The 13,648-nt window shown below is 33.2% G+C and overlaps 1 pseudogene; it reads left to right on the top strand.

The window, feature by feature from the left end:
* The first annotated feature begins 415 nt into the window (after nucleotides 1-415).
* Nucleotides 416-4,770, top strand: LOC149558996 (DNA replication licensing factor MCM4-like; annotated as a pseudogene).
* The last annotated feature ends 8,878 nt before the right edge of the window (nucleotides 4,771-13,648 follow it).

Raw genomic sequence — 13,648 nt, forward strand, 5'->3', positions numbered from 1 at the left:
TATCATTATGCCAACACCAAGAAACCTTTTGGACAGAGAACTACCTATCAATTGAGTCAATCGTTTCTTTTCAATTTGTATAATATGTTCTATTAAAACACACATTAATTACCTCTTTTGGCAGTTATAATTAGATGCCCCAGTCTTTCGAGGGTGACCTTGATGGCAATCGCCCCTATGCTTGTTTGGGGCATAAACATAAGTGTTCAAGATGTCAATCAAGTAGTTTAGTGCTTTCTGAGGAATTTTAGGGATGATCCTTTAGACCTTGAGGGGAAATACATGAGGCTCTTGGAACAGGTTCAAATTTGTCCCTGTTGGCTTCTTATGGTTACCATCTAGTCTCAATTCAAATTATTGGTTGAGCACATTTTCTTTTGTATTCACTTCATTTAGTTGATTTCTCATTTAGACAATGGAAGTCGAAGGTGATTTGCTGAATATTGATGCAATGAGCATCTTTGAATATGATGAAGAAGTTTATGGCAAGATGGTCAGATATCCTCTTGAAGTTCTCACCATTTTTGACATTGTATCGATGGATCTAGCTATTCACCTCAAGCCTTTGTGGGAGAAGCACATATAGGTGATTGAATTGTATTTTTGGAAAAATATTTTTTTTCAGTTAGTATGTTTTCATTTAATGACTTTTTTGTTTCATATTTTGTTTATTTATGGACATAAATATGCCTTAGACTTACATATAACGGCCATTGCATTTAGGTAAGAATATTCAATCTTAGAGATACAGTTAACATGCAAGATCTAAATCCATTAGGTAGGAAATTCTTTTTAAAGTTATGTCTTCATTGTTCAATGCTATTTGAAAAATCTAATAAGGGGATTTTGTTGTCTTTGAAATCTAGATATTGAGAAGATGGTTTCAGTCAAAGGAATGATAATTCAGTGCAGCTCAATTATACCTGAAATCAAAGAAGCATTCTTACGTGCCTTGTTTGTGGATATTCTCCAACACCAGTACCTATTGATAGAGGTAATTTTTTGGATTGAAATTGAACTCTTAATATAACAGTTAATTGTGTCTTCATTATATGTTATGTTTGTTTCTCAATTCTATTTTGCATAAACTGTGGGAGAGAATCTACGGCTTTAAATAGATTCATGCTTATGAAAGTGATCTCAAAAGCTTTTAGATTCCAAGATTTTGCAAATAAGATCTTACTCCTTATTGTGACACGACCACTATTGATCTACTCTCTGCAACCTTAATTGGATCTAATAGGACACCGTACATGAGGTTCTTCTCACATTGAGATGTTTTCTTGATGAAAGCTATATATGAGAGAGCACATTTTTTTAGTGTGAAAAAATCCCTGTATGAGAACTTTCACACCAAATTTTATTCTCATATTCCATGAGAATCTTCTACCAAATTTTGTCAAACGTATTTCATGTTTTAAAAAAAAATCTCATATATTTTCTTCACTACATACAATGGTACTTGATGTCTAAAAGTGTTTTTGCTGGATTTGTATTCACATCCTATTTTATGCTTCAAATGCTCAGGTCAGATTGATGAACCTACACATTGTGCAAGGCCAGAATGTGCTGCTATGAATTCTTTGATATTGATGCATAACATATGTAGTTAGGAACTTGTTGATTTTAGTTTATACATGATTTGAAGCTACATTTTCAAGACTCTAAAGACAACTATATCCTTTTACTTTGTGGTTAGGTTTGCTAATAAGAAAATTGTAAGGCTGTAAGAAATTCCTGATGCCATTCCAAGGGGGGAAATCCTGCACACTATTAGCTTGCTGATGCATGACAAACTTGTTGATGCAGCCAAACCTGGTGATCGAATCAAGGTGTGTCTAACATTACATGATATACAAATTCTACAGTCATTTTTATTACCAAATGTTAGCATTTGAAGGTTGACATTGGTTTTTTTTTGTAGGTTACTAGAATTTTTAGAGCAATGACAGTTAGAGTGGGACCAAACCAAAGGATTGTGAAATCTCTATTTAAAGCAAAGCTCTCAAGCCTATCTTAGTCCATTTAAGTTGGAAATGAGGACCTTAATGTTGTATTCTATGATTTCTAATTCTAATTTGTAAATCATTTGCTGGTGCAGACCTACATCAATTGCCTTCATCTGAAAAAGGTAGTTAACACAAGATTGTGAGCCAAAGATCCAATGGAACATGATACCAATAGTAATAGTTTTGCCTCTTTTCAAGAGGGGGATATGTCACCAGCTGATTATGAAGCTAAGGTATAAACTCATACCTTTTACCTTTTGTATATAACATGAATTTTGCAAGCTTTGAAATTGAATTTTGATTGCCAATTTCTAAATTGAGAAGTTGAAAGAACTATCTTGCATGCCCAATATCTATGAGAGGCTAACTGGGTCCTTAGCTCCAAGTATTTGGGAGCTAGAAGATGTAAAGAAAGGGCTCTTGTGACAAGTATCTTTCTTTGCATTCATGTTCAATTAATTGGTAATTTTTTGCATGTTCTTTGAACCATATGTTAACCATTATGCTTCCTAAATAGCTTTTTGGGGGAACTATAGTTAAACTAGCTTCAAGCACTACTTTTTGTAGTGATATCAACATCCTGCTTGTTGGGGATCTAGGTATGAGTAAGTCTCAACTAATTCAATATGTGCATAAGTCATCTCCTTGAGGCATTTATAAAAGTGGTCGTGGAAGCTCTGCGGTTGGTTTGATTGCTAATGTATCAAAGGATCCTGAAACTAGTGAAGCAATAAGTTATTAACTCAATTTGTTGATCATCGAGCTCTTTGGGCTGCCTACTACCCCACTGCTACCTACCAATTTATTCTATATAAATTTCTTATTTCTTTGAACTCAATAGGTTCTAGAAAGTGGAGCATTGATAATGAGTGATAGGGGTATTTGTTGCATAGACGAGTTTGACAAGATGTCAGACAATGCTCATAGCATGTTACATGTGGTGTGATTTTACTCTGAGCTCTTCAAATTATGTTCTTTTATTGGTTTCTTGACTTTGTAATCTATGCTGTTGGTTGACTTGTATATCAATGTTTAGCCATTCCTTTGAAGTAGGTTATGGAACAACAAACAGTGTCAATTGCAAAGGCTAGGATCGTAGCATCTCTGAATGCAAGAACATCTATTTTAGCTTGTGCCAATCCTAGTGGTTCACGCTACAACCCTAGATTGTTAGTGATTGACAATATCCAACATCCTCCAACATTTCTTTCCAAGTGGAGTATGTTTGGTTTTAGATTTCAAGCTGGAGAATTTATTTTTTGTCACTCAAGTATAAATGAATCACAAAAAATGCCTGCAGGTTTGATTTGATCTACCTAGTGCTTGATAAAGCTTATGAACAAATGGATAGGTGCCTTGCAAGACATCTTGTTGCATTACATTATGATGAGCCAGAGGTAAGTTTTGATTTGGTCAATACTATGTAGTAATTAATGGGGGGTCTAATGACCTAATATTTTTGATGTGAACTACATTATGATTCTAGGACCAAATGCTGGATGCATTCGACCTCCTAACTCTCACTTCATATATCACTTATGCAAGACAACATATACATCCTAAGATATCTGATGAGGTAGCAAAAGATCTGATTCGTGGTTATGTTGAAATGCATAGGAAGGGAAACTTCCCTGGCAGTAGCAAGAAGGTTAGCTCAATATATTCTCAAATTCAATTTTTGTATAGTATGCTTACAAGTTACACACGTGAAAAAAGTAATAGTATATCTCATACTTCTACTAAAGAATGCATCTAGATGTAGGGTAATTCTCATGTTATGTTAACTTCTTCTTCTAAATGAATTGTATAGGTTATCACAATGACTCCATGCCAAAATGAAAGCTTAATAAGAATAAGCAAAGCCCTCACCTGCGTCAAATTCTCTGAGTGGGTAAGAAAATTCTATGTAGAACATTCTTGAATGTTTTAAAGCTAGATTGAGGCAATAAAATGATATCTTACATTCCAATTCTACATGTTGAAAGGTGTGATGTGGCAAAATCATTCTAGCTTGTTGAAGTTACACTTCAACAATCTGGCACCGATCATTCAACTGGTAACCATTGTGCATCTTTGGCAATGAGGATTGTCAATTCATTTAGTTGTATATTGAATGCATTATCATCACAAAATTAGTTAGCTCTAAAAGAACTATGTTAATTGGAAGCCACTGAATGCATTTGAGTGTCATGGTTATAGGGAGCATTGACATGGATCTCATAAACATGGGAGTCTCAGCCAGTGAAAGAATTAGATGAGCCAATCTTATTTCACCACTTAGGATTCTTATCATGGAAAGGACGTAGGAAGGGGGGACCATCAACTTGTATGACTGAGGTAACATTCTTTATACTGCCCTAAATAGTGTTGAGAAAATTGTTGGTATGGCACTTAACCAGATATGAATGAATGCAATCACAATTGATGGAGGAAATGTGCAAATAGGGATCCAAGGAAGTTAGCCTGAATGATGTAAGTAATTCATTGTTGTGGGTAAATTTCAAGCTATTTCCAGATTCATTTTCTTGGGGGAAATGAATACATTATGAGTTATGTTGTTCAATTTTAGATTCGTAATGCAATTGGAAACCTTGTCAGTGAGGGGTTTGTTACAATTCATGGGGACAATGTGAAGAGGACGCGAACAAGTTTTGAGAATGATATGGCCCCTATAATAATTAGTAATGAAGTATCTAATAAGACTACGGTCAGTGTGTTGTGGCAAACTATTTTAATATGCCCTGAGCTTCATGCTCTGTAGTAAATCGATGGGTACTTTCTCTTGTAAAAAAATACAAAAAATTGAAGGAATCCAAAGCCTGGGTGTACTATCTGTGACAAAGACAACCACTGAGGTAATGATGGATATCTTATAATTCTTTCTCAAATAAGAGGATGACAATTATAAATTATGAGAATCATTGGTGTTTTGTTCTATCAAGTTTTGGAGTGAGGAAAAAGTAATTGCAATTATAAAGGTATTTTTTTTTCAACCAACGTAATGGGAAAAGTTCATTTTAATGTTCACAATGAAATTTGTCCTCTCCCTCTAGTTTCACGTGGTTACCTAAATATAAATAGAATTAAATATAAAAAGACGACAAAGAATCATTATCAAATTGGGAAGTCATTATTCAAAATTTATGAATCAAAGGGAATCGCAATGCACAAGATATTATAGAGGTGAATTCAAAAGATTTATAAGAGTCTAGCAATCATGACCATGATACATTGCAAGGATAATCTCTAATAAATGCTACCCATAGTCAGTTTCAAGCCAGAGAATTCAGGAAAGAATAGGGATTATTTGAAATTACTCGAATGCAGTATTGATGCAAATTCCTTCTACAGTATTGATGCAAATTTAATTTATTCAAATATATATCTAATGTTTTAAATTTACAGACTCATATTTATATGTAGTACAACTAAATGTTTCAACTAGTATATAGCCAACCCCACCGAGCTGAAGCAATTGAGTGTCATGAATACATTCTTGATAAGAAAATATAATTATCATAGTACATATTACAACTATTTTTTATAACACTCAAATTTATGTTTGAGATTACAGATTCTCTACCTAAAATTTGAAATTTTTGATAGGAAAATCAATAAAAACTAATTAACTGAGAGTTGTAGATCCCACCATGGCACAAGGAATTCCGGTTTATTTTTCTTCCTTCAATTGACTTAACAAAAAAAAATATTAATAATAAAGTAGATTGCATATGTAAATCATTTGTCTTAAGTTAAAAATTTAGTGTAACTAATGTTTATATCTAAAAAAATATTTGACATGTTTTACTTAATGTTTATATGTGCACATATGGTTTGGAAAGAAATATTTGGTCATACAATACCCCATCATAGTTGACATTGATCATACTTGAAAATTTCATTGATCATCATCATCATCATCATCATAACCATCATCATACCTGCCACTTTGATTGTCATCATCACCACCACCATCATCATCCTCTTGATCACTATCATCATCATGACCATCATCACTATGACCATCAACATCTTCATCACTATGATCATGATCATGATCAACATCATCATCATCATCACCATTATTGTTAGCATGACCAAAATCATCACCATCTTCTTCTTCTTCATCACTGGGTAACTGTTGTTCCTAATAATCATTTACTTCCTCATGTGCTTCTTCAATATCTTTTTCTTTGATCACATTATACTTTATCGACCTTCCTCTTGGGTCATGTCTAACAACAAATGACCAACCTAGTTTGTTTGGAACACCAAAGTAAAACACTTGCTCGCATTGACTTGGAAGAACATAGGGCTCATCTCCGACTAGCTCAAATGACCTTGTATTAATCATAGTAAAACCACTATCATGTTCAATAACAGTCCTATCAGGATCATTTTGATTTAGTTGTAACCTAAGCCATTTGATGACAAATAGAACTATTTTTAATGAATTAAAGTCACACTCAAGTATATCATCCAAAATGCCATAGTATTGATTTTTAGATTGTTGAGGATGTATGTCAGTTCTAGATAAAATATTGGTGACCATGAAGACAACACTTATCCCAGAATCACACATTTTCTTTGTTTCATCTAACTTTTTTGTGCAAAATTTATAGCCATGGTAGTACATAGCTTTTTGGTGTTTGACTTCCAATTATTCAAACATGTCAAGAATCTTCTCATTGATCTATGAGTTGATATTAAACTTATGTCTCATGATTAGTAATCTTATGCATACCTTTGTATCTCTTAAGCCATATATTATATCAAGTACCATTGGCATAACATTGGGATCTCGATTACAATGAACTTCTTTAACCAATGATGCAACACCATCCCATGTTAATGAGTGACCATTTTCTTGAGACTGTTCAATCCACACTGTCATCCAATCAAGATTGTTTGCAATATACAAGTGTAGTGCATCCCACTCACGACCAACTATAAAGAGGACAATTACACTAGTTAGAAACAACTTATATATATTGATGATGCATAAGAATTGTTAAATTACAAAAAAAAAACTTATAATTACCTCTCACCCTCCTCAATCTACCTTTCCTCGTCAGGTACTCCCCTTTGAATTTGTCATTATAGTTGGGATCCCAAATGCGATCTCCATGGATACCTGCTGCAAACTTTGGAAGATATTCACTGATATACACCATGGTCTCGTATATCATATATCCCTCTATCATAAAACCCTTAGGACATGCTCTTTGTCAAACCAAGCCCTTCATAAATTTCAAGTGCCTCTCAACCATCCACATTGATCTAGCTTGTACAGGTCCACACAATTCAATCTCTTCAACTTGATGTATGAGGTAGTGTTCTTGAACATTGAAAAACATTGGACATAAACACTTTTTCATTTCACACATAAGCTGTGGAATTTTTCTCTTCCAATATTTTATATCTTTTTTATTAATCTCTTTAGATGATAACCACCTAAAAGAGATTCAACATGCAGAAACACATAGAGGAGATTTCAAATAAAATTATTCAATAGATTTCTGATAAAAAGCTACAAATCTAAGAAAAAACACTCTTCTAACCTCATGTATTTTCCAAGATCATATATAACTTGTTTAATATTGTTGTCAAACTGTTGTGGAAGGGATAGAGGTAGGAATCATTAAAAAATGATCATTTCAATATATTATTAAATAATGCAATTGGTAATACATTCAATCTTACAAATATACTATAAATAGAAAACATGACTTACCTTGAGGAAGGTATGCCAATCATGTGTCTTCAACCCTAGCCCAAAATCACCTTTCTTTGATAGAAGAGTGCTTATATTTGTAGCAAATCCTATTGAAAATTTTGTTTTTTTTATGACTTCTTTTAATGCATCACTTTGTTGCTCCATTAATAACCAAGGAAGGGCACTTATATTTATGTGATCTCCATTCCTATTTGATTCAATCAAAACTTTTAGTGCATGATTAGATTCATGAATGTCAGTACAAATTTTAGCAATTTGTTCTCTATCACGACTTCCATCCAAAATTTTCCATAGTGTCTCTATTACATTCTTTCGAATATGCATAGCATCAAACAAATGTGTGATTGGGAGATCCTTGTAGTATGGTAACCTACTAAATTGAGTAGGATAACTTTTCATTCCTCTAGGAAGTTGGTCATTGATGCCTTGATGACCTTTACGAGCATCAATTATAGCATTAGTAAATATAAGACAATATGAAAATAAAAATTGTAAACTTCAAATGACAAATTGGACATTACCTTGACAATTTAGTCGATCATATTCCAACTTCCATAAATGATGTGTCATTCTTCATGGCCTTGATGATGTCTCTTCTTTCCCATTGAAAAGATGTTTTTCAACAATTCAATACTTATGATTATTGTGGAGAAAGTGTCTCAACTCATCAAACACATACTTTCCTAACCTTCTCGAATGATGACATTTCATCTTCGAACCACAAACTGGACATGCAAATTTTCCCTTTGTATGAAGACCTAAAAGATCATGTATAATTGGATCATGTACAATTATCATACGCAACTTAAGCATTCGATAGTAATGTGTAAGCATTATAATAGACCAAAAATATGCGATCTTAACAATATAACATACCGCAAAAATGAGTTAGTCCAGGGCAATCATGTATTGTTCATACAAGCATTGCTTGGAATTGAAATAGTCGATGTCCTATTGGTCTAGAGATTTCATACATAGTGATGCCATTCCATAACTTCAACAACTCATCAATTAGGGGCTCAATATACACGTTCATATCTTTAACTTGGTGTTTACCTAACAATTGAATGAACATAAACATTACGTAATTATTATAACAATTTTCATGCACTATTTATAAATTAATTTAGATAACTATAAAATAAAAAAATACCTAGCACAATCATTGACAACATTATGTGGTCCCTCTTTATGGACATCCAAGGAGGAATGTTATTGTTAATAACAAAAATAGGCCATATTGAGTAAATAGATTCATATCTCCATATGGATTGACACCATTTGCTACCAATGAAAGTTTTAGATTATGAGGTTCTTCTTTAAAGTGTGACCATGTTTCTTCTATCTATTTAAATGCAGAACCATCGGCAAGCATTCACATAATTTCATCTTGACTTCTATTGCATGCATGGTAATCCATAAGTTGTGCCAAGCTAGCACACCTGAATAATCGTTCAAGATGTGGAATAATGGGAATGTACCGAAGAACCTTGTGAGGCACTTTTTTCATTATTTGATCTGACCGATATCTACTAACATGACAATCAAGACATTCTGTTGCAAATTCATGTTGTTTATGATATAGAGTGTGATCATTGGGACATGTATGTATTATCTGATACTTCATTCCAATCTGATCCATAATGTTAGATAATTCTTGGTACAAATGAGGCAAAATGTTTGATGATGGTAACAAAAACTCACTAATCAACCTACAACAAAAAATATGCATTGTTAATATAATAAATAGTAATTGTATGCTAACATTGAAGATGACAAAAATGATGTACCTTAGCATACATTACATTGCTATATTGGATATACTATTCATAACCTTTAAGTTCACCAACAACACTATAGCCAAAAATAGAGTTGTTTGGGAGCTTTTGTATAAGGGCTCATGTGCCTTCTTAAGTAAAGGTATATCAAGACCATCTTCATCATTATTATCAAATTTTCTAGTACCATCATTGTGAGTCTCTTCATCACTTGCCCCAATACCATCTTCTTCAATCATGTCCTCTGGCACATTATCATCTTTTCCATGGGAGTGTTATCCTCAGCTTGGATATTCACACCTCCATGTTCCTTCAATAGGAAATCCACATTCAGCAATGGACAAAAATTGTGGCCCCCTTCAACATGACCATATTGCCTACACTGACTTTGGGCTATTGTGATTAGAATTCTTTGATTCTTTAAACCCTTACACTTTTTGCAAGGACAATAACATTTATCAAGTTTTCTTTGAAACTGAGCCCACACTATAGCCATTCTCTCATTATTTTCTTTTGGGTTCATATTGTTAGGCATGGTCTTTCTTCATAGGAAAATATACCTACAAATAAATTGGACATGTTGTGGTTAATTTTTATATCTACACATATGGTTTTTGTTAATTAATGTTTTCAAATGTAACTAAAATGATTACAAACATATCAAAAAGGACCTTCACAGGGTCTTATTACATCAACTATTCTAACATGGTCATGTTGGTTATCTTGAGACCTTAATGTCTTCTCATGCCTGCAACCTTGACCTTGATGCTCCTGCACCATTCTCCCAAGGATCAAGGAAAGTTGGATCATCATGAAATTGAGTAGGCAGACCTTCTAGGAAGTTGCAATACTTCAACCTTGTAAGTGTTACGTCAATGCAATGGGTACTAAACAAACAATTTAAGTTGATGAGAAATGATTGTTATGAATTCAAATTGTAAGCATCATCTCAATGCATTGGGTATTAAACAAACAATTCAAGCTGATGAGTATGGGTTTTTATGAACCACAACTCATGAAATATGCATTAAGTCCATACCTGCTATTTACAATGAGTATGGGTTTTTTTTCTAAGAACATACCTACTATTTATAGTCAGTAAGTTTCTATATCCTCTAAGAAATTTGAAGCAATGAGCCAAAGTCACATGGTTGAAGATGATCATTATCCCCTCAAAGCGCCATCGTCTGATAAATTGTTGCATTAAAATATGATCTAGAAATGGCCTTTCCACATAGTATGTTGGCACTATTTGGAAATCATCAATCATGTGGTTATTGCAAAGAGGCTAAGGACCAAACATGGAATCATGGAGATAGTGCACGAATGTACAAAGAATTTTTTTTGCTCTTTAGCTACTAATCTTGCTTTGTGCTTTTCAATTAAAACATTATTTTAAAACTTTATCTTAATACTTTTTATAATCAATGGCTTTCTTTCCAATGTCTATCTCTCAACTCAACACATTTTTTCATTTTTCTTTCCTTCTTGCTTCATCATAAATACTTGGCTCACAAGTGCTTATGGTGTTCTTCTTGCTAAGATTATGAAGTGGACAATGACTTTCAATCTAGATAATCAAATGTTTGGCTCAACTTTTTTGGGTAAGTGTGATGATATGTAGTGCACTATAAATTTTCTCTTTAATGAAAGGATTACCACCTCTAATTTTGAAATGGTGATCAACTAGAACTAGCTGACAATCTCACCTTTAAAATATATTTTTTGCCAAATTCCAATCTATCTTTAACACCTATATTATGTGCAACATTTCATATATTGATTCCTAGCCAAGAATTTTTTAATTTTAAATTCAAACTTCTTTTTCTTGTTTCCATATACTGATTATAAATCACTATTTTATGCAGAACATTTATGACAAAATTTTATAGAAACAAATTCTAGAATATATTAATGACAGATAAATCTAAACTCAAAAATAGCCCTTTACCTACAAGATTTGAACAGAAATAAAAAAAGTCCAAATCGATCGACATCAAAAACAAGTGAATAAAAGAGATATACCAAGTATAGAGGAAAAGTGATCTATGAAAAGTGATGAGACTTTTGATAAGGTTTTGGGGTAATTAGATTATTGGTTAAAATTTATCAAAACTGAAATGCTACTAAGATAATTGCTGGAAATCTTTTTAAAAGATCTTTGGTTCTATTATTGTATTTAGAAATGGGATTTTTAATTTGGGCTAAAATTGAATATCATATTTTCTTAAATTGTGAGTTGCTATAGCTGCAATAAAGAAGAGGGAATACAGTTGAGAATAATTAGAGAGGCCTTTGATTGACCATTTCTATTTGAATTTAGTGTTTCATTGCAATATTCTTTGCACAATGCTGAAAACATAGACTGATAATAATCCAACTATTTCATTGCAATGTTCTTTGTGCGCAACGTAGCTAGTATTGAAAGGTGGTGAATGAAAATGCACATACCTGAAATGGGGGTTTCCATGATCAATTGAATTGGGAAGAACATGCATGCTCTTAGGAATTGAATATTTTCCATCTACTCCTAAAGTGTGTGGGCAATAACCAAATTCCTCACAAGCCAGAAAGATCTGTTAAATATGAGAGAAAGATCACTGGTTTTGTAAGCATCAAGATCGTGATTTGAGTCATAAGTTGAGAAAGGATAAACCTGAATTCCCACACGCTCTGCACCGATTTCATCAATAATTACTTCCACAACTTCAAGAGAAAATCTTATTTAATTGTAGAAAATTTGATGTAACAAGTGTAATGGGATAGTAACAAAGTTATTTTTGGCCAAGTTGGAAATGCTTCAGTGTCTTTTGGTGTGCAGTGTTAACTATTGGCTCCATTGGGGGAGTTTAGCTAATCTAGAAGAAATATAGGATCAATGATGGTGATTCCTTGTATTAAGTTGCACACAGGATCCTCCAAGTTGGAAATGCTTTAGTGTCTTTTGGTGTACAGTGTTAACTAGAGGTTCCATTGGGGGGGTTAGCTAATCTTGAAGAAATATAGGATCAATGATGGTTATTCCCTATATTAAGTTGCACACAGGATCCTCCAATTTTCAATTGATTGATTGCAACAAATAAAATATTGCTCTTTCTATAAGGAATTTAGTTGAACCAACCAAGAAATGTATTCAAGAAACACTTGTTTCCTACTTCAAATTCCAAGAGAACTCAGCCAATGCTGTTATCACTTTAGTAGATAGCCCCTTTCACATCCTCCCTTGCCTGTCTAATTAAGTGAATACTCATAGAAGTTTCCTATCGTGAGAAATGGAGCCATGGGGATTAAATTACTACATTAAAATTCAATAATAAATTGGGTGTTCCAACTATTCATATATGTGCTATTGATACAGATTTGGAAATGGTCCTTACTATCAAGATAATTCAAATGGAGATTGGATGTGAACATTGATTATGAAGAAAATGCTTGGGCCTGAATCAACTCAGAGTAGCAACCTAATAAGGCACAATAAGCTTGTCTCCCAAAGAGGAATAATAGTTAAGGAAATGCAATGCTTAACTAATTTGATAGCATTGTGGAAGCATTCGGGCCTATTCAAGCTTCTTATAAGGAATCAACTTAGAGCTATTCAAGAAGATAGTATTGTGGAGGATATCAAACTTAAACACCTAAATGAGTCAACCAAAGCCATTCAGAACTGATTTGATACCAAAGATGTGAGGCCTTGCCCCGACCCATGGTAGCATAGTGATCCATTTCCCTTATTTTGTTATTCATGACTTGAGATGTCGAGACATTATCTGATGCTTAGAACATATTTTATTATTTCATGTTGTGTGATGTTATTTTCAGATATATTTGATGATTGTCATATAACGTTTCATGTGTATGTATGTTGATGAAATCAGTAAAGGTAGGATCGAGGCTTTGATTTAAGATATTTTAAATGGTTAAGAATTAAGTAGGATGAAGAAACCCTTATTGATGTATGTTTTAATTTATGTGAATTCTGAATACGTATACATTTATGAACATGTGATTTTACAGGACTACTGATGTGTGCAATGAGTGTGCAGATATTTAGCCGAGAAACCCTACGGAGGAACATAACTGATCTCCATGTGCTAAATTTTGGAAACCTTATTGTTCGTAATTCA

This window comes from Cupressus sempervirens, chromosome 5 (assembly GCF_028749045.1).
Source record: "Cupressus sempervirens isolate cs-2001-9-10 chromosome 5, ASM2874904v1, whole genome shotgun sequence".
In the NCBI taxonomy this organism is placed as follows: domain Eukaryota; kingdom Viridiplantae; phylum Streptophyta; class Pinopsida; order Cupressales; family Cupressaceae; genus Cupressus; species Cupressus sempervirens.